The following is a 20,920-nucleotide window of genomic DNA, read 5'->3' on the forward strand; positions in this document are numbered from 1 at the left end:
CTCAGCGAAGGTCAAAATGGTGGACCACCAGTTTTGCGGTGGACCACCAATTTGACCACCAGATTCAGGATTTCAAAAAACCCACTGGTGGTCAAAATGGTGAACCACCAGTTTTGTGGTGAACCACCAAACTGAACACCAGACCCAAACAGAAATCAGGATTGCAGAATACCCAGGGAAGGTCAAAATGGTGAACCACCAGTTTTGCGGTGGACCACCAAGTTGGACACGTTTTTTTTTAATTCTAATTTTAACTCTTTTTACCTGGAAACTTATAAATGCCATTTTTAGGTTTTATTAAGCTTCATCTGGGAGTTGATATCCAGATCTCATATCTTCAAATCTATTCTTTTTTTTATTTTTTTTTATTTTCTTTTATCTTTTATCAATTTTTCCATCTCTAGAAACTCTTTGTAACCTAGTATTTTGGGAATTAAGCAAATCTTGTGGATCTAATCATTCCATCCCTGTTGAAGATTCAAGAACAAATTCTTGTAACCTTTGTATGTAAATCTTGAATTTATTTATGAATAATACAAAGATGTTTTCTATTTCTTCTATGGAAATGTGTGACTAAGCTCCCATAACTAGGGTTATGGGAGCCTTGATGTGAAAAACTGATTTGGGTTGTGAATCTAATTGAGTTCCATGAGTAATTGATATTGTATAAACCTTTCTTCACTTTAATCACTTTCTTGATTGCAAACTTGAAAAGTGAGTCCAAGAACATCACTTGTTCGAGAGGAAAGTGCTTGTTGGGAAAGGAAAGGGTTTACATGGACTCTAAGGACTTTAATCTTTAGATTAATGGCAAATGCCTTAACCGGATTGGCCTACGTGAGAAAATAGTTGAATAACCAATGCATTCTTTAAGTTCGAGAGAAATAAAGGATAGGTTACCCACTGAGGTTGAGAAACGAATGGGTAAATAATAGGTTCTAACTACTCTTCCAATTGAAGTTGTCAATTAAAACTCTAAAGTGATTCACAACCCTAGCTATTCAAGCATCTTGGTAACCATAACTCTGGTTTGTTTAATATCATTGAATTACTACTTACAAAAATAATCATTAGATGGAATAACTTTGCTACAATCAGTTAGAACATAATTCACAAATTAAAAACCCCCTATTTTATCTTTTCATATCATTTGTTTGAATATAACTTGTAGCTATAGTTTCAAATTAGTTTAATCACCACTCACATTGTTCCTCGTGGATTCGACCCCGACTCCAAAGTTGGGTAAGTATATTGACGATGACCTCCTTGCACTAAATTGACATGTAAGTTGAGTGTTATCAAAAAAATGGCATCGTTGCCGGGGAACAATTTGGCTTATTGAGTTGGTTTGGAATTTTAACTTACTTGCTTGAATTCAAACTTTTAAATATTTGTTTAGTTTATTTTTTTTATTTTATTTTTCTCACATCTTTCTTGAGATATCAACCTGGATAGATAGTTTTTTGAGTGATGACAATTCTTGTTATTATTGTGGAGGGACCACATTATGAGGCGTACTATCCAGATTTAGATGGAAGTGCATGGACGGGACCTTCACAATAGGATGCGGATACTATTCTAACTGGGGAACAGATTGTAACTTGGTGTTTGGCTTCTGGTCAAAATGTTGAAGATATGTGTGCTACCATAATTCAAATGAGTAATTTCGATAAATTGATAAAATGAATTTTAGAGTCTCAAACACAGTTGTGGGAAGAGCTAAAGGAGCTATCACTGCCACCATGTCTACAGTGGCTAAACAAAGAAGAATATGAGGAGGACATTAGCCAATTTATGGAGAAAACATAAGAATCGCAGCCACTCAATTGGCATCTTGATCTTGAGACTGATATTGAGAAGGTGAATATACGTGAAGGTGTTGAGGATAGTGTAAATTTAAAGTAGGATTTGTTGGTCCCCATTCAAAGCACTTTTCTACATTACATTTAAATGATATCTTGTCAGTGAAATCATTTAAAATAGTAGAAGAGTGTGAAGATGAGGAACAAGAATTCTATATTCTTGATTTTACACTAGATAAGCAGCATTAAAACACACCTCACTTTAGGGCCGAGTAGTTTACCATGCACATTCTATTACTCAGTTCGTTAATTTTAATACCACCTCCTTATGAGCGAGGCAAGAAGATGGATACTAAGTTAGGGGTGAAATTTATATCCTCGAGGTAGAGGAAAAAGTTGATCTGGGTCATGCCGCGATACTAAATTAGGCATTTTTTGGGAGGCAACCCAAGCTAAGGTATGTTTTCTTTTTAGTTTGTAGTTGTTTTTTTACTTCACATAGTTTTTGTTTTTGGTTGAGTCACAGGTTAATGGGAAGTCTGAGTACCATAATCTTGAGCTTGAATCATGGTAAAGACTAAGTGTGGGGTTCCATCAATCTTTTTTATGTGAATATGCTACTAGCTAGGCCTAAAGGTCTCTGGGAGTATTTCTATCTCTTTATTTAAAAATTTACTTTGGGGACAAAGTAGATTTTTAAATGCGGGGTGGAAATATTCCCAAAATTTGGCTCAATTTAAAAAAAAAATTAGGTTTGGAATTAGTGAGATATTCTTGTTGGTGTTATTTCTGATTACATGATGCAAGTGGGTTTGTTTGTAAAAGCATGTTGAATTGTCTGAATTGATATTTTTGAGACTCTTAGGCTCATGATGTGATTCTTGTGATTGTTGGCTTAAAAAATGAATTCATGTTGTTGTTTGGTTGAGAGTCTACGATGATCCTATTGAGTTGAACTTGTGCCATGTGCGTGTAAGATCTTTTGTATATTCCTTGTTGCATGTGTTATCTAGAACTTGCCCGGTGTGTGTGTGAAACGAAATAAAGAATGTAGGTTTAGGAGATGATATAGGCATTTCTTTGATAGCCTTGTTTTATACCTCCTTTTCACCTACCCTTATGCATTATCTTAGTTAACCCCCATTGCGCTTTTAGCCTTTTCTTTGGTAGCCTCATGTATAGCCTAATACCCTTCCTTGATTGACCTTAATTTGATCAAAAGCTCCTAAGCATTTTAGTGTAAAATTAATTGAGTTAAAGAGTTGGATATTTAAGAAATAAAAGGTGAAATTAAAGCCCCTAAGTAATAGCTATGGGTGTTTAAAAAAGTCATTATATGTTGTAGTTGGGAATTAGAGAAATTTGCGTTTGAAAGGTTTCCACTTTTAGCCCAGTTGTGTTACAATGAACCTGTTTGGCCCTAGTCCTCCTTGGACATTGTGCACCTCAATTAAGGAAAATCGCTTAAGCTGAGGGTGGCTATCATAGAAGTACGTAGCGTAAAATAGGTGTGAAAATGGCAAAATTGAATAATATGTACATAGTATACTCCCACCATAATGTACGGGAATGACCTTAATGAGACGGGACAAAACAGAAGATGTGGTAGATGAAAGTGGTGTACATGGGTTGTTGGAGATTGATCTCAATTGTCAAAAATGTTGTATTAAAGTGCTTAGGGAAGATAGTCATTATTCGTGACCAAAATAGTTCCTACCCATTCTTTAACCTACATTACAACCTGAAAAAGACCTAATTTGTCATAAGCTTTACATTCAACTATTAGAAGAGCATTACACTAAGGGCAAGCCTATGGTTCATTATGTGTAACTTGTGAATTCTTTTTGAGAGTGAACAAAATTTGATTCTTGTACCCATTGTTATAAATTGCATTATTATGAGTGTTTATGGGTAACACTCTTGTTGTGAGGGGCACATTTTTTATGAATATGGGTGATTTGTAAGATGTCTTTGACTGAATAATAAGCATGAGTTTGCCAACAAGGTGAGTAAATTCTTGAGGCTAGGGTATCTTGGAGTAGTAATCATGAGTTTTTAATGGTGTAAATAACGTGCTTAGTGTAGACACTTCCATTCTGTGTAGTTATTGTAGTACTATCTTGGATGTCTTACATATAGTAGAAAAGAATATTTCCCAGATCATGATACTTAGAGTGAAGAGTTGTTCGAGGACAAACAAGGCTTTAAATGCGGGGTGTTGATGTAGGGTATATTTATGCATTCTAGCATTACTATTTTAGCCCTTTGTAGCCTTGTTTTAAGGATGATTCTTAAGATATATGTGTTTATAATGACATTAATGAGCATTCATGTGTCCAAATATGTATTTACAATGTTTAATGGTGTTTTCACATGAGTTTTGATTCAATTTGAGCATTTAGAGTTCAACCGAGAAAACTAGTGTGACTAGCTTGAGCTGGGTGTTTGTCTAGTCTATTGTGTTGGGTTCTAATGTTTCTTAATAAGTTACTAAGGTTGTTATTATGTATTTATATATTTAAAAACTTAGTTATAATCTTTAAAGGTCAATTGGATCAAAACAATGAGCCTAAGCTCAAAGTTCATTTAGCCTATATTTAGCTCGTGTTTTGAGTTCACCATCTTGGACGTTGTGTTGTTTTGAGCTCTAATTTGTCATGTTTAATGCTTTAGAATGATTTTTAAATGGATCTTGATTACATATGAAGGATATACAAGCTTCAAATCAAGTGTAAACAACTCACAAAGACTCGGAATGGATCAACGAAAGCACAATGCAAAAATTGACTCCATTTGGAGTCCCGAAATGTACAGGGCGCGTGTGGGATGTATAAAAGTCCAATGGACTGTGAAAAACGACATTTGATTCATAAGATGCAAAATTTTGAGACCCATAGGTGCGTGTAACATTTGATGGACCACCAGTTTTATGACTGACCACCAGTTCGACCATCAGTTTTAGAAGACCCGATGATGGTCAAAATGGTGGACCACCAGTCTTGTGACTGACCACCAGCTCGACCACCAAGTCCAAATAGAATCTAGAACTTCAAAACACTCAATGAAGGTCAAAATGGTGGACTACCAGTTTTGCGGTGGACCACCAATTTGACCACCAGATTTAGGATTTCAGAAGACCCACTGGTGGTCAAAATGGTGAACCACCAGTTTTGTGGTGAACCACCAAACTGACCACCAGACCCAAATAGAATCCAGGACTGCAGAATTCCCAGGGAAGGTCAAAATGGTGGACCACCAGTTTTGTGGTGGACCACTAATTTAACCACCAAGTTGGACACGTTTTTTTTAATTCTAATTTTAACTCTCTTTACTTGGAAACTTATAAATGCCATTTTTAGGTTTTATTAAGAATCATCTGGGAGTTGATATCCAGATCTCATATCTTCAAATCTATTCTTCTTTTTATTTTATTTTTATTTTCTTTTATCCTTTATCAATTTTTCTATCTCTAGAAACTCTTTGTAACCTAGTATTTTGGGAAGTAAGCAAATCTTGTGGATCTAATCATTCCATCCTTGTTGAAGATTCAAGAACAAATTCTTGTAACCTTTATATGTAAATCTTGAATTTATTTATGAATAATACAAAGATGCATTCTATTTCTTCTATGGAAATGTGTGGCTAAGCTCCCATAACTAGGATTATTGGAGCCTTGATGTGAAAAACTGATTTGGATTGTGAATCTAATTGAGTTCCATGAGTAATTGATGTTGTATAAACCTTTCTTCACTTTAATGACTTTTCTTGTTTGCAAACTTGAAAAGTGAGCCCAAGAACATCACTTGTTTGAGAGGAAAGTGCTTGTTGGGAAAAGAAAGGGCTTACATGGACTCTAAGGACTTTAATCTTTAGATTAATGGCAAATGCCTTAACTGGATTGGCCTTCGTGAGAAAATAGTTGAATAACCAATGCATTCTTTAAGTTCGAGAGAATTAAAGGATAGGTTACCCACTCAGGTTGAGAAACGAATGGGTAAATAATAGGGTTTAATTACTCTTGCAATTGAAGTTGTCAATTGGAACTTTAAAGTGATTCACAACCCTAGCTATTCAAGCATCTTGGTAACCATAACTCTGGTTTGTTTAATATCATTGAATTACTACTTACAAAAAGAATCATTAGATGGAATAACTTTGTTACAATTAGTTAGAACATAATTTACACATTAAAAAAACTCTATTTTATCTTTTCATATCATTTGTTTGAATATAACTTGTAGCTTTAGTTTCAAATTAGTTTAATTGTCACTCACATTGTTTCTCATGGATTCGATCTCGACTCCAAAGTGGGATAAATATATTGACGACGACCGCCTTGCACTAAATTGACGTGTAAGTTGAGCGTTATCACCCTTCCTCTACCAACAACATTAGCTCCCCTTCATCTACCACTAGCAGCAGCATCAGCTCCCCTCCCTCTACCAGTAGCAGTAACCTATAACGTATAAAAAAAATAAGAAAATAACAGATAAATGAACTAGTAGTAAATGACAAGTCAATTTTTTTACCTTAGTAAACCTTTTTGGTCTTCCTCTTTTTGTGCCTGGTGCTGCAGAGGAACCTGCACTGGATTTTGTTGAACTTGTAGCCAAATGATAACCCTTCTTATTATAACCCTTGGCATGATATATGTTGTAGCTCATCTCAACACCATGTTTAGACAACTTTTCAGCCTTATTTTCACTTTGCTCTTTTCTTCTAGATTTGTCAGGTCTGTCTGGCATTTTTTTTATTGTTGGAGATAAAACAGAAGGATTGATTGATTTTGACCATATTTGCATATTAGTAATAGGCTGGATATAGTAACTATAAGTCTTGAGGTAGGTTTCCTTAGTATACCAATGTGCAACATAATGAATTGGCTCTAATCTTCTATAAATAGTCCAGCTATGGCATAGTAATAAGGTATACCTTTCAACATCCAAGACCTACAAGTACAAGTTATATCTCTCAAATTCACTATGAAAGTATTGCCACAACTATCCTTAACTTCATAACCAAACTCACCATTCCACTCAAGGTTACACTTAATTGATTTTGATGTGTTTTCTTGCAGTACTTTTAGTGCCATTGGAGAAATATCAGTTAACCAAGTATCAGCAAACTCTCTCAATTGTCCTATTTTTCTCAGCACCTTGACCCTTATTTCTTCAAGTATTGTGATGATAGTCTTGTGTCTGGGCCTCAATATCTATGAATTAAAACTTTCAGCCATGTTGTTGCCAACACTATCACAACAACTATGATACTTAAAGTACACTTTGGACCACCTTTCTATGTTGTACCACAAAATATCTTCACAAATTTTATAACCTAACAGTTTCATATGATCTAATTTTTTTTCTCAATTCTTGCTCATATGTGGACTTGGCACACTTTCAAAATCAGTTTCTCCTTTCAATACCCTTTCAAACTTTGGACCAGTTGGCTAGAATATGTCTTGCATACATTCTTTGTTCTGCATTTGATAACAATTCCGTAATTGCATTGTCAAGCTCCTTCAAGAAATAATAAATGTTAGAGATTATAGTTAAAAACAAAAAATATAGTTAAAAGAAAATGAACAACAAATACATTACCCTTTGCATATCAGTGATAGTAGTCACTTCAAACCTATCTCCCAGCTCATGATCATTCTTCACAAGTCTTACAAATCATCTCCAATTGAATGTGTTTTCAACTTCAACCACAGCCCAGGCTAGTGGTAGCATCTGATTATTCCCATCTTTAAAAACAGCCACAAGTAGTTGACCTTTACAAACACCTTTTAAAAAACAACCATCAAATCCAATACATCTCCTAGCACCAGCTTTAAACGATTTCTTTAAAGCATCAAAGCATATATAAAATGATACAAACAATTTTTTTTCCGTCTTCAAAGATTTCTTCACTCAACCTCACCACACATGTGCTACCTGGATTGGTCTTTAAAAGCTCATATATATAATCCAGAATTCTTTTAAACTCCTCTACATAGTCATTCATGATTTGCTGCAACAAAATATTTATAGCTTTTCTTACCACTGCCCTCCCAATATACACCTCAAATTCTTTTTTCACCAAGTTTTGAAACTGAAAAACTCTAATATTAGGCTCAGATATAATCCTGTCCCTGTATCTCTCTACCAAGTACTTTGAATTCACAAGTTTATTTTTGATTGTGGCGTTACATATGTGGACTGAATTATACTTCATTATCTGAAAATCTCCAGTTCTAAAATCATGGCTTCCAAAACAACAACCATGGACAACCATCAATACATTTTACTCTCACTCTTTTTTGTTCATTCACATACTTGTCTAATTCTACACGTTCTTACATGGCATACATAGTAATAGCTTTTCTAAACTGCTGAACATTTTCAAAACAAAGACCAAGCTCCCAGAATTTTTTTTTACAAGTAGAATCAAAGACAATTCTCTTATGTTTTCTTTTTGTTTATCTTGATTTTTCTTTTCTTCTTCCAGATTGTTCTACTTCATCATCTCCATCATTGCCATCATCACTATCTATTTCAAAGCTAACATCTACATCAGAATCAAAATATGGCTCATCTCCAGCTATTTTTTCCTCTAAAGTAGTTTTTTTGTTGGATAAAAACTCATCATATCCTAAGTCAACTTCTTTTTTTTATCAAAACTAACCCCTTCAATTCTAGGCTCTTTTTTCTTCCTTTTTTTTCTTTAAATTTCTTTTTTTTGACAGCTCTCTTTTCATCCCTCAAAACTCTAACCTCATCATGAACGTCACTACCATATTCATCTTCACCTTTATTAAAAAAGTCTTCATAGTTTAAATTTGCAGTATCATCAGATTCACTTTCCCAATCAGATGAAATTATTGGTATATTTGATGGAGTAACAAAACTAGTCCCACCCAAGTTTTGCTCACCATGAGGAGCAGCACCACAATCACTACCCAAGATATGCTCACCAATAGCAGCAACCCCACCACCATCACTATTCAAGTTCTTCTTAGCAGTAGCAACACCACTACTACCATCACTATTTTCAACAATACTAGCAGAGGGTGCACTACTCAAGTTCTACAAAACAGTTACAGTAACACCACTACCCAAATTTTCCTTTACACCACCTAACTCCTCACCATTAGAACCAACAACACCAAATACATTACACTTTCCAACACTAGTAGTAGCAACATCACTGTTTAAATTTTCACTCACAAAGGGCTCTTGAGGTGTTGCAGCCTCTACAAAGACATCTGCGAACCCTAATTTTTCACTAATCCCACAGTCTTGACTGGACTATTTGTCAAAAAAAGTAGAAGGTTCCCCACCCACATGGAAAATATATTTAATAGCGGGGGGATCAGGGACCACATGGGGTTCATCTACTAAATGTGACACATATAGCTGAATAATATCTCCATTTTTAAGTTGAGATACAATATCCAAAATATCCCTATCACAAGTCACTTTTACTAGGTAATTATATTTAGGAGGTCTCATATAGATAATGCACGAGGAAACATTCTAACCAATTTCTTTAACATACCCAACAAACTCATAGTATGAAAAATTATCAATATCGATACCAAAATAGTCCGTAACAATACCTTCATGGTACTTTATGCGAGGCTTTTGCTGTAACTTTTTTCCATAATGAAACCTCAATGTAATGTATGCAAAATTCATAGTTAATCTGAAAAAAAAAATTAAAAATATGATCTTTACAACAAAATTAATTTTTACGGGATAGAAAAATCCTAAATTCAAATACAACAACTTAAATAATTTACGAAAAGCCCTAAAACTAACCTGTTTGAACCCTAATCGAGTTGTAGATCATCTAATTTTGGGTGAAATTGAGTTGGAAATTAACCTAGATTCGCAATTTTTGGCTGCTGAAGTAAGAGAAATGACGTTGAGAGAGGAAATTAGGGATATTTGTTAGGGTTGGGTCAGGTGTAATGGTCGGGTCGGGTTTATTAGGATTGGATCGGATTTTAATAAATGAGTTCATTAAATGATGTGGACCAATAAAAAACGGGCGTGTCCAACACTACCTAGCCATTATTTGGGATAAGATTTACAGGGGTGAAATAAATTCAGTTCAAAGTTGTTAAGGGGGGTAAATAATTGCTATATTAGTTTAGGGTCTAGAGTAAGTTTTGACGATAAGTTTAGGGGTGATTTGATGTCTTTTCTCAAAAACAAAATAAAAAGAGATTGTATTTATGAATGAGAGGTAAGTTGAACTTAGGTTACATATTTGTCATTGAACCTTTTAAAATTTTCCTTATAAAGGTTGAAAAAGAACTTTAATTTGTTAAAACAATATCTCGGAGAGTTAGTGAAGACGAAGGCATCGATAAACGTCAAAATCAAAGAAAATAGGGTCGAAAACGTCAGTTTCATGATGATGAACATAGAAGCGATGCATCAGGAGAGATACCGCAATCGATGAATCAGAATTTTGGTTATCGATGAGCTGAATCACAAAAATATTGACGGAGAAGAAAGGATCTTAAGATCAGATATCTAGGACTTCCTGATTGAGATTAGTCTGGTCAGCATTGTTGTAGTTGATATAAAAGTTTGGATTTGATTAATTCATTGTTCTTTAAGTTCAATTTTAATGGTTTAGGTAGTGAATAAGAGTCCTCTTCCCCTTGATGTGTCTTCGAAGACAAATGTAAGTACTACCAATTTGCTGCCATGTAGTAATTATACTAGAAGTAGTGTATTATTTGAGTGACCTTCGTCATTTGCATATTTTAGTGATGCATTATCAAAGAAACAAGTTTCAAAAGTCGAAAACGTTAGGATTGAAAACTAAACAAATATGTTATGTATATGTATGTTCTATTTTTTATTTCATAGCACAAAAAACGTTCAATAATAATGTACTAATCACAATTTATTATTTGCAATATAAATTAGAATTGAAGGATAAACGTGTAACGTATGTTTTCATAGATTAGTAATAAAAAAAATTATGTAGAGAAATGTTGAATAGGAAATATAAGTGATTGTGAAAAAAATATCTAATTAAACGTGTTTATGCGATCATGAGGAGAGAATGTTTTTTCAGTGGTCATAACATATTGGATTTTGTTTTTAATAAAAAAAAATATGGAGTAAATATTGAATAGGAAATACAAGTGATTGTGAAAAAAAATCTAACACAATGTGTTTATGAGATTGTAAGGAAAGAATGAATTTTTAGGGTCATAACATAGTAGATTTTATGTTTTGATAAGTTTAAAAGTATTTTATACTTGAGCGATCTAATTAAATTATTTGCACATCATCACAAATTGTTTGAAATTAAGTTACCAGAATTCAAAAGTAAAATTTATGGAAATAGTTAAGGCAAATTAATTGACGATAAAGTTTTAAAATTTAGTGACAATTAATCTTAAAATAATATATTTTTATGATATTGTTAAAGTAATTTTGTACAAGATAAATGATGACACGGGCTCTAAGAGTGAGATGGAGAAAGATAATAAAATGCTAATGTGACATTCAAACTAACTCAATTCATTTTCTAATATACGGTAAATAAAAAAAATATATTTTTAAAATACATTTTAAATTATAACTTCAATAAACTTCTTGCAGAAACAAATGAAAGCCTAACGCGTATTTTAATTTTGGATCATGCTGTCCGGCAGAAAGTAGAATTACTTTTATATTTTATTATTGTTACATTTAATATTCTAATGAACGAAATAACTTCTTGTTCTTTTATTTTACCGTGGCAATTAATGATTGTTTTTTTAAAAAAAAAAAATAACTTCACGAGAAATTAGAGAAGACGAAAGTTGCATGGATGAGCATATGATGGAGATAGGGGTGTACATGTTATTTAGTATGTATTCGGGTAGAAGAATTTGTATATAAGCAACACGAACTTCAACACTAGTTCAAATCCAAAACAAGAACACTTATGAAGTTTCTTAACACCTTCAACACTAGATTGTGAATAATCTATCTAAGAAGTGTGTTAATGTTCAAAAAAGAGATGAAATAGAATTTTAAGGTCAAGTTCCCCGACTTCACGGAGTGTCCTTAAGGAATAATTCCCCTCACTGTACCCGAGGTTATGGAATCTTCCTTTCAGGATAAAATGGCCTTCAATCCGAACAATAGCGGTACCTCAAATTGTTGGATTCAACGAACTCACTCAACAGCTTAATGATCAAACAGAGTTTTTGTTAAGAATAAGAGAGTTTTTGCTGTAAAAAAAGATACCAACACCTGAGGAAAAATATTAGGTATTTATAGCCTTAAGTGTATCCTTTCAGAAAGGATGCATTGGTTCAGCAGAAAGGCACCTTTTTTGTAGCAGTCACGTCCCTACGCCCAAACTGCGCTGGACCTGCGCCTGATCTACGGCCGCAGGTGACGTTTGGTAGGTTCTAGTAACTTCTGCATTACATCTGCGCCCACAGGTCACATATCTGCACTGCGTTTGCACCGGCAGGTCACCTTACAGCGCGAAACAATGTATCTTTTCACTCAAAGGGTCGCATCCCTTTATGATATGTTGCGTATGCGTTTGCATGGAGTCCGAAATGCACCCACACTTGGAGAAAACTAATACTATCAGATTTTTGGATTAAAAATTTCACTTGTAAATAAGTTCCAAATAAATTTTGTCTAAAAAATTAGATCTTATTGACCGATCATTTTCCAAATCCAAATTCAAAGTCGAGCCAAGCGAGCGACGACGAAGACGACGCGAGGCATCACCTAGTTCTTGCCTCACTATCCATGTAGGGTTTGTGTTCTTTATTTTAAACACTTACAAGTTCTCTTCTTCAACCAATATAGGAGAGAGAGTGAACTTTCCAATTTGGGAGTACACTTTCTAAATTGGTGTCTCCTTTCTCACCACAATTTTTCCTTCATTTTTCATTTACATATACACCTTGAACCCAACAATCCTCCACATAAATGGGAAATGGCTATCTTTTGAAGAATTTACGGACAAGCATGTGATCATTTAGTAAAGACTGATTGCATCTAGATAAGTAGGTTTCCCTTTGAACTTTCCGTAGTGAACATCCATCGGATGCACTCGGTCAATTGGTAAATTTGGTATCTTTGAAACGTCGATCTTTAATGTATACCTAGGCAACACATGTCACACCACCAGCCTTTTACTGTTTATGGTTCTCACGATTTTATTCTTTTCAGCCATGAACATGTCTCGATTTCATGAGAGCTTAGAGAATAGGCCTTTACTAACATTCTCCTTGAAACGGCTTCCACTTCGCCCTCACATAGGTGATTTCTAAACGTCCAATTCTATAGATTAAATTATTTGGTCAAATCAGCCAAATTTAGATAATCATTAAAAAACTTTTCACCTTAAGTCTTATCCTTGTTTACTATACATTGTCTACATCATGAGAATGGATTGGGTAATTGACAATGTTGAACCTGTCAAACACAACTTTGTTTGATCTCCTTGAACCTAGCTCTTTGGATCTCCAGTCTGCTAGGTAGAGTTACCGCCATGCTGACTTGTCGTATGACTTACACCCATTCCCTTGGATGTCCTCTCAACTCCTTCTCTAGATAGGCCTTTTGTAAGTGGATTTGATACATTATCCTTTGACTTCACATAGTCAACAGCGATAATTTTACTAGAGAGAAGTTCTCTAACGGTATTATATCTCCGTCTTATGTGACGAGATTTATCGTTATACAGCATGCTCCCTGCCCTACTTTGATACATTATCCTTTGACTTTACGTAGTCAACAGTGATAATTTTACTAGAGAGAAGTTCTCTAACGGTATTATGTCTCCGTCTTATGTGACGAGATTTATCGTTATACAGCATGCTCCCTGCCCTACCTATTGTCGCTTGGTTATTATAGTGTATACATACTAGTGCCATTGGTTTGGGCCAATAAGGAATATCTTCAAAGAAATTTTGAAGCCATTCTGCTTCTTCACTAGCTTTATCCAATGCGATAGATTCAGATTTCATTGTAGAGCGAGTAATACAGGTCTGTTTGGATGATTTTCAAGAGACTTCTTCTCCACCTATAGTAAATACATATCCACTTGTGGATTTTGCTTCGTTCAATCCGGTGATCCAATTTGCATCACTATATCTTTCAAGTACCGTGGGATATTTATTATAATGCAAAACATAGTCTTAAGTGTATTTAAGATACCCTAAAACTTTTTTCATTGCCATCCAATGAGTTTTGTTGGGATTACTCGTGTACCGACTCAACTTACTAATAGCCCATGCTATGTCTGGTCGTGTACAGTTCATTATATTCATTAAATATCCCAATACTCTTGCGTACTCCAATTGTGAGTCACTTTCACCTTCATTCTTTCGAAGTGCAAAGCTCATATCCAATGGAGTCTTGACAATACTGAATTTCATATACTTGAATTTGTCAAGTACATTTTCGATATAATGAGATTGTGACAATGCCAACCCTTGTGGAGTTCTATGGATTCTTATTCCTAATATTACATCCGCAACTCCAAGGTCTTTCATATCAAACTTGCTCTCGAGCATTCATTTTGTTGCATTTATGTCTGAAATATCTCTACTGATGATCAACATATCATCCACGTATAAACACGCAATGACTTAGTGATTTGGAGTGTCTTTAATATAAACGCATTTATCACATTCATTTATCTTGAATTCGTTTGCCAACATGGTTTGGCCAAACTTTGCATGTCATTGCTTCGGTGCTTGTTTTAGTCCATAAAGTGACTTAACAAGTTTACACACCTTATTTTCTTTTCCTGGAACCACAAAACCCTCAGGTTGTTCCATGTAAATTTCTTCCTCCAATTCTCCATTTAGGAATGCGGTTTTCACATTCATTTGATGGATTTCAAGACCATATACCGCCGCCAAGGAAATTAACATTCGAATCGACGTTATCCTTGTTACCGGCGAGTATGTATCAAAGTAATCAAGGCCTTCTTTTTGTTTGAAGCCTTTTACTACCAGTCTTGCCTTGTATTTGTCAATAGTACCATCCGCTTTCATTTTCCTTTTAAAGATCCATTTAGAACCTAAAGGTTTATTTCCTAGAGTAAGATCAACCAATTCTCATGTATGGTTGCTTAAGATTGAATCAATCTCACTATTGACTGCCTCTTTCCAAAAGGATGAGTCTGATGACGACATCGCTTCTTTAAATGTTTGAGGCTCATTTTCTAAAAAAAATGTTACAAAGTCCGAACCAAACGAAGTTGACGTTCTTTGACGTGTACTACGTCTTGGATTTTCTTCATTATATACATTCTCACTTGGTTCATCTCGAAGTCGTTTAGACCCCCACTAGACTGTTCATGTCTAGTTTTATACGGATAAATGCTTTTAAAAATTCAGCATTATCTGATTCAATTACCGTATTTTCATTAATATCCGGATGTTCGAATTTATGAACCAAAAATCGACATGCTTTACTACCTATGAACACACAGTCCACCGTCTTAGGTCCTATCTTAACCCTTGTAGACATAGGAACTTGGACCTTTGCTAGACACCCTTACACTTTGAAATATTTCAAGTTGGGTTTCCTTTTTTTCCATTTTTCATAAGGAATTGATTGTGTCTTACTATGGGGAACTCTATTGAGTATACAGTTGGTTGTAAGGATAGCCTCCCCCCACAAGTTTTCGGTAAACCTGAACTTATAAGTAAGACATTCATCATTTCCTTCAAAGTTCAGTTTTTTCTCTTCGCAATTCCATTAGATTGAGGTGAATACGGGGTCGTAGTTTGATAGACAATTCCATTCTCTACACATAATTCGGCGAAGAGAGATTCATATTCTCCGCCCCTATCACTTCTTAGCATTTTTATTTTTTTTCTCTAATTGATTTTCAACTTTAGTTTTGTATTGCCTAAACGCATCTATTGCTTAAGCCTTACTATTTAGCAAGTAGACATAACAATATCTAGTGCAATCATCAATAAAAGTTATGAAATACATTTTCCCACCACATGATAATGTTGACTTCATATCACAAATGTCAATATGTATTAAGTCTAAGGGATTGGAATTCCTTTCAACAGACTTATAAGGATGTTTTGCATACTTTGATTCCACACATGTTTGACACTTTGATTTATTGCACTCAAAGTTTGGCAAAGCTTCTAAGTTAATCAGTTTTCGTAATGTTTTGTAATTAACATGGCCTAAACGTTCATGCCACAAATCATAAGAGTCAAGCAAGTAAGAAAATCATTAATCAGATTTTTGGATTAAAAATTTCACTTGTAAACAAGTTCCAAATAAATTTTGTCTAAAAAATTAGATCTCATCGATCGTTCCAAATCCAAATCTGAAACCGAGCGAGCGACGACGGCGACGACAACGGCGTGAGGCATTACCTAGTTCTTGTCTCACTATCCATGCGGAGTTTGTGTTCCTCATTTTAAACACTTACAAGTTCTTTTCTTCCACTAATGTGGGAGAAAGAGAGAACTTTCTAATTTGGGAGTACACTTTCTAAATTGGTGTCACCCTTCTCTCCACAATTTTTCCTCTATTTTCCATTAACATATACACCTTGAACCCAACAGTACATAGGTCGGGCTGGTTCGATTTTTTATTAAAATATAACCAAACCAATAATGTCGATTTTCTAAATCTATAAACCAAATCAAACCAATATACAATCGATTTTTTTATTTCGGTTTTAGTCGGTTTTTTGGTCTTCTCGTTTTTTTTACAATTATAATGTAAAGTAAATATTTTCACTAAAATGATAAAAAAAAAATAATGGTCATAGAGTAGTTTCAATAAAAATTAAGTTGGCAAATTACTAAGACGTCTAAACTATTATCTCTCAAAGTAATATTATGTGGATACCCAAGTAGTTCAATTTCTAAGTCATTGGTCACAGTAGCTTGTCTGAAAGTTCTATTCACATAAAATATGAGCATACAAAAGAATGAAGAATTGGAGACTACTTATTAAAAACTAAACTCCATAAAGTAATTAACTATAACATAATTCTATAAAAAAAAAGTGAAAGAAGAGAAACAAACCTAAATCACAACTTGACGAATGAAAAAAGTAAAATGAAAGTAATCGATCATTTTCCAAATCCGAAGCCGAGCCGAGCGAGCGAGCGAGCGACGACGGCGCGAAGCATCACCTAGTTCTTGCCTCACTATCCATGTGGAGTTTGTGTTCCTCGTTTTAAACACTTACAAGTTCTCTTCTTCCACTAATGCGGGAGAAAGAGTGAACTTTCTAATTTGGAAGTAAACTTTCTAAATTGGTGTCTCCCTTCTCTCCACAATTTTTTCTCCATTTTCCATTCACATAATACACTTTGAATCCAATAGTACATAGGTTGAGTTGGTTCGACTTTTTATTAAAATATAACCAAATCAATAATGTCGGTTTTCTAAATCTATAAACCAAATTAAACCAATATACAATTGGTTTTTTTATTTCAGTTTTAGTCGTTTTTTTTGTTTTTTGATTTTCTCGATTTTTATACAATTATAATGTGATTGAAGAAAAAAATTAAATGTTTTCACTAAAACGATAAAAAAAATAATGGTCATAGAGTAGTTTCAATAAAAATTAAGTTGACAAATTACTAAGACTTCTAAACTATTATCTCCCAAAATAATATTATGTGGATACCCAAGTAGTTCAATTTCTAAGTCACTAGTCACAGTAGCTTGTCTAAAAGTTCCCTTCACATAAAATATGAGCATACAAAAGAACGAAGAATTGGAGACAACTTATTAAAAACTTAACTCCATAAAGTAATTAACTATAACATAATCTCATAAAAAAAGAAGAGAAACAAACCTAAATCACAACTTGAAGAATGAGAAAAGTAAGATGAAAGTAATCAATCATTTTCCAAATCCGAAGTCGAGCCGAGCGAACGACGACGACGATGACGCGAGGCATCACCTAGTTCTTGCCTCACTATCCATGTGGAGTTCGTGTTCCTCATTTTAAACACTTACAAGTTCTCTTCTTTCACCAATGTGGGAGAACGAGTGAACTTTCCAATTTGGGAGTACACTTTCTAAATTGGTGTCTCCCTTCTCTCCACAATTTTTCCTCCATTTTTCATTCACATATACACCTTGAACCCAATAGTACATAGGTCGGGTTGGTTCGGTTTTTTTATTAAAATATAACCAAATCAATAATGTCAATTTTCTAAATCTATAAACCAAATTAAACCAATATACAATCGTTTTTTTTAATTTCGGTTTTAGTCGGTTTTTTTTGTTTTTTGATTTTCTCGATTTTTATACAATTATAATGTGATTGAAGAAAAAAATTAAATGTTTTTATTAAAACGATAAAAAAAAATAATGGTCATAGAGTAGTTTCAATAAAAATTAAGTTGACAAATTACTAAGACGTCTAAACTATTATCTCTCAAAGTAATATTATGTGGATACCCAAGTAGTTCAATTCCTAAGTCACTAGTCATAGTAGCTTGTCTGAAAGTTCACTTCGCATAAAATATGAGTATACAAAAGAATGAAGAATTGGAAACAACTTATTAAAAACTTAACTCCATAAAGTAATTAACTATAACATAATTTCATAAAAAAAAAAAAAGAGAGAACGAAGAGAAACAAACCTAAATCACAACTTGACGAATGAGAAAAGTAAGATGAGTAAATAATGAGAACTCTCAGAAAACTTGGAAAGTAAAATGTAAAAAGTGAAGCAATTAAAAAGTTTTAGGTTTTTATATTAATATTGGGTTTTGTATTAATTTGTTATTAATGAAAAAATACTATAATTAAAGGCCCAAGAATACATATACCTATTTTCTGAATATAAGAAAATAATAAAAGTAATTAGAAAGTAGATTATAAGTAGTCTTTTTTATGTATAAAAAAATTAAAATTATATATATATTACGTCGGTTCGGTTTGGGTTCGATTTTATTTTATTTTTGCTAATACCAAACAAAATCAAGAATGATCATTTTTTTTTTTACCAACACCAAACCAATCAAATCAAACCATAAGTCATTTTTTTTCCTCGATTTGATTTGATTCATCGGTTCGATTTGACTTAACGGTTCGATTTGTATGCCCCTAGATGGAGAGATAGACAATAATTACAAGAGTTACGATTCTAAATAAGGATATTTGAAGCAAGGTGAGTGATTTCGGTGGAAGATAAAATATGGTAAGAGAGATTGAAATGATTCGGATATGTGAAATAAAGAAGCATGGATGTCCTAGTGCGGATCAGAGGCTGACAATGTATGATTTCAGGAGAGATTGAGGTAGATCGAAGAAGTATTGTGAGAGATAATTAAACAGAACATAACACAATTTGAGCTTATCGAGAACACAACTTTAGATAGAAGATTGTGGAGAGGTACATATTTGTTTATTGCTTGTTTTTTTTTTATACTTCGACTATCATTTTATCATGTAGTAGTTATTATTTGTTATTGTGTTATTTATGTGATATTTTTTATACTCCTGTTGCTATTTTTCTTAGGACTATGTTGACACATTTTTTTTAGGAAAAATTTCAGAAATAACAACTTTGTAGCCTTAATTATAACTTTTATAGCAACAGTTTAATAATTACAAAAAATAGCAAATTGTATTTTTATTTAAGTAAAATGTTGTTATATAAATACATATACAAATATATATGTATTACTGATAAATACATATGCACAACTGAAAAATACATATTCTTCTATTACTATGAAGTGGATAAAATATTGCTACTTTTGCTATAAGTTGCAATTTTAAAGAAGTGTTGCTATTTATTGTAATTATAGTCTTAAGGATGCTAGTTTCTGTAATTTTTCCTTTTTTATTAAGCTAAGAGTATACCAAAAATAACTTTTTTACTTTTGAGGTAGAGATAAAATCCGCACACACTCCTTTCATTGTGAAATTTATACTGATATGTTGTCGTTACAAGTAATTACATGTAAATTATTAGAAAACAAGGTAAAGTGTGTGTTTGGTAGGAAACACTTTTCAAGAAAATATGTTCGAGAAAAATAAGTGATTTTTTACTATTTTTTTTGTATTTGATATGCAAATAAAAAATATTATCTAATCAATAAAAAATTAGAAAAACCATCATGCTCGTTTGACATGAAGTATAAAGAGATAATTAATTTCGAGATTAATTTTAGGATAAATTTATCTCATGTTAAGTTGAGATAAAATCGTGAGATAACTTATTCAGAGATAAATTATTTTGAAGCTATAGTGCTATTTGTATCGCAGATTGAGCCGGGTGTCTATCGAAAACAACCTCTCTATTTCTTTAGAAGTAGCGGTATGAACCATATACATTTTACCCTTCCCAGATCCCATTTTATGAAAATACACTGAGTTTGTTATTGTTGTATTTGTATCACATATTAAGGATGGGATAACTAATTTTGTAATAAGTTATACGAGAAGACAATAACTTATAGCCTGTTTGGCCAAACTTATTTTTTCTCAAAAGTATTTATTTTTTAAAAATTAAAATATTTAACTAAATTTTTAGATAACTATTAGTGTTTTTAGGAAGTAGCAAAAGTCGTTATTCATAAGTATAAAAAAATAGCTTTTCATTAAAAGCATTTTTATAAAAAATATTTTTAAGACTAATGTGATACACTTAAAATATTTTTAAAAATTTGATCAAACATGAATAAAAGTGTTTTTTAAATTTACTGACTAAACACAAACTAATTTATAAGTTTAGAGAAAAGGAATATATATTAGTACTATTTTCCGAACAGATGAGCCTTTGGGATTTCACATAGTTTAGGGGTTAATTGCAAAGAGCAACACTTACTTCCCTAGCGTCATAGAAGGGACGTTGGATTAAAAAGGACTCTCAAGTTGTCCAATTAAGTGGGAGTCCTCCAAGTTTTTAAAATTAGGTGAGAGGAGTAATTTTTTTATTTTTTTTAAAAGTTTTTTCGTCCCAACAACTTATTTCAGTTGTAGAACAACTTTGATAGTTGTTCGATAACTTTGTGAAGTTGTTCAACAATTGCACGAAATTGTTCGATAACTGCGCTGCGTGAAATTATTCAAATAACTAATGTAATTGTTCAACAAGTATCTCAATTGTTCAAAAAGGGCTTAATTTTTTATT

This window comes from Capsicum annuum, chromosome 1, assembly GCF_002878395.1.
Source record: "Capsicum annuum cultivar UCD-10X-F1 chromosome 1, UCD10Xv1.1, whole genome shotgun sequence".
Classification (NCBI taxonomy): domain Eukaryota; kingdom Viridiplantae; phylum Streptophyta; class Magnoliopsida; order Solanales; family Solanaceae; genus Capsicum; species Capsicum annuum.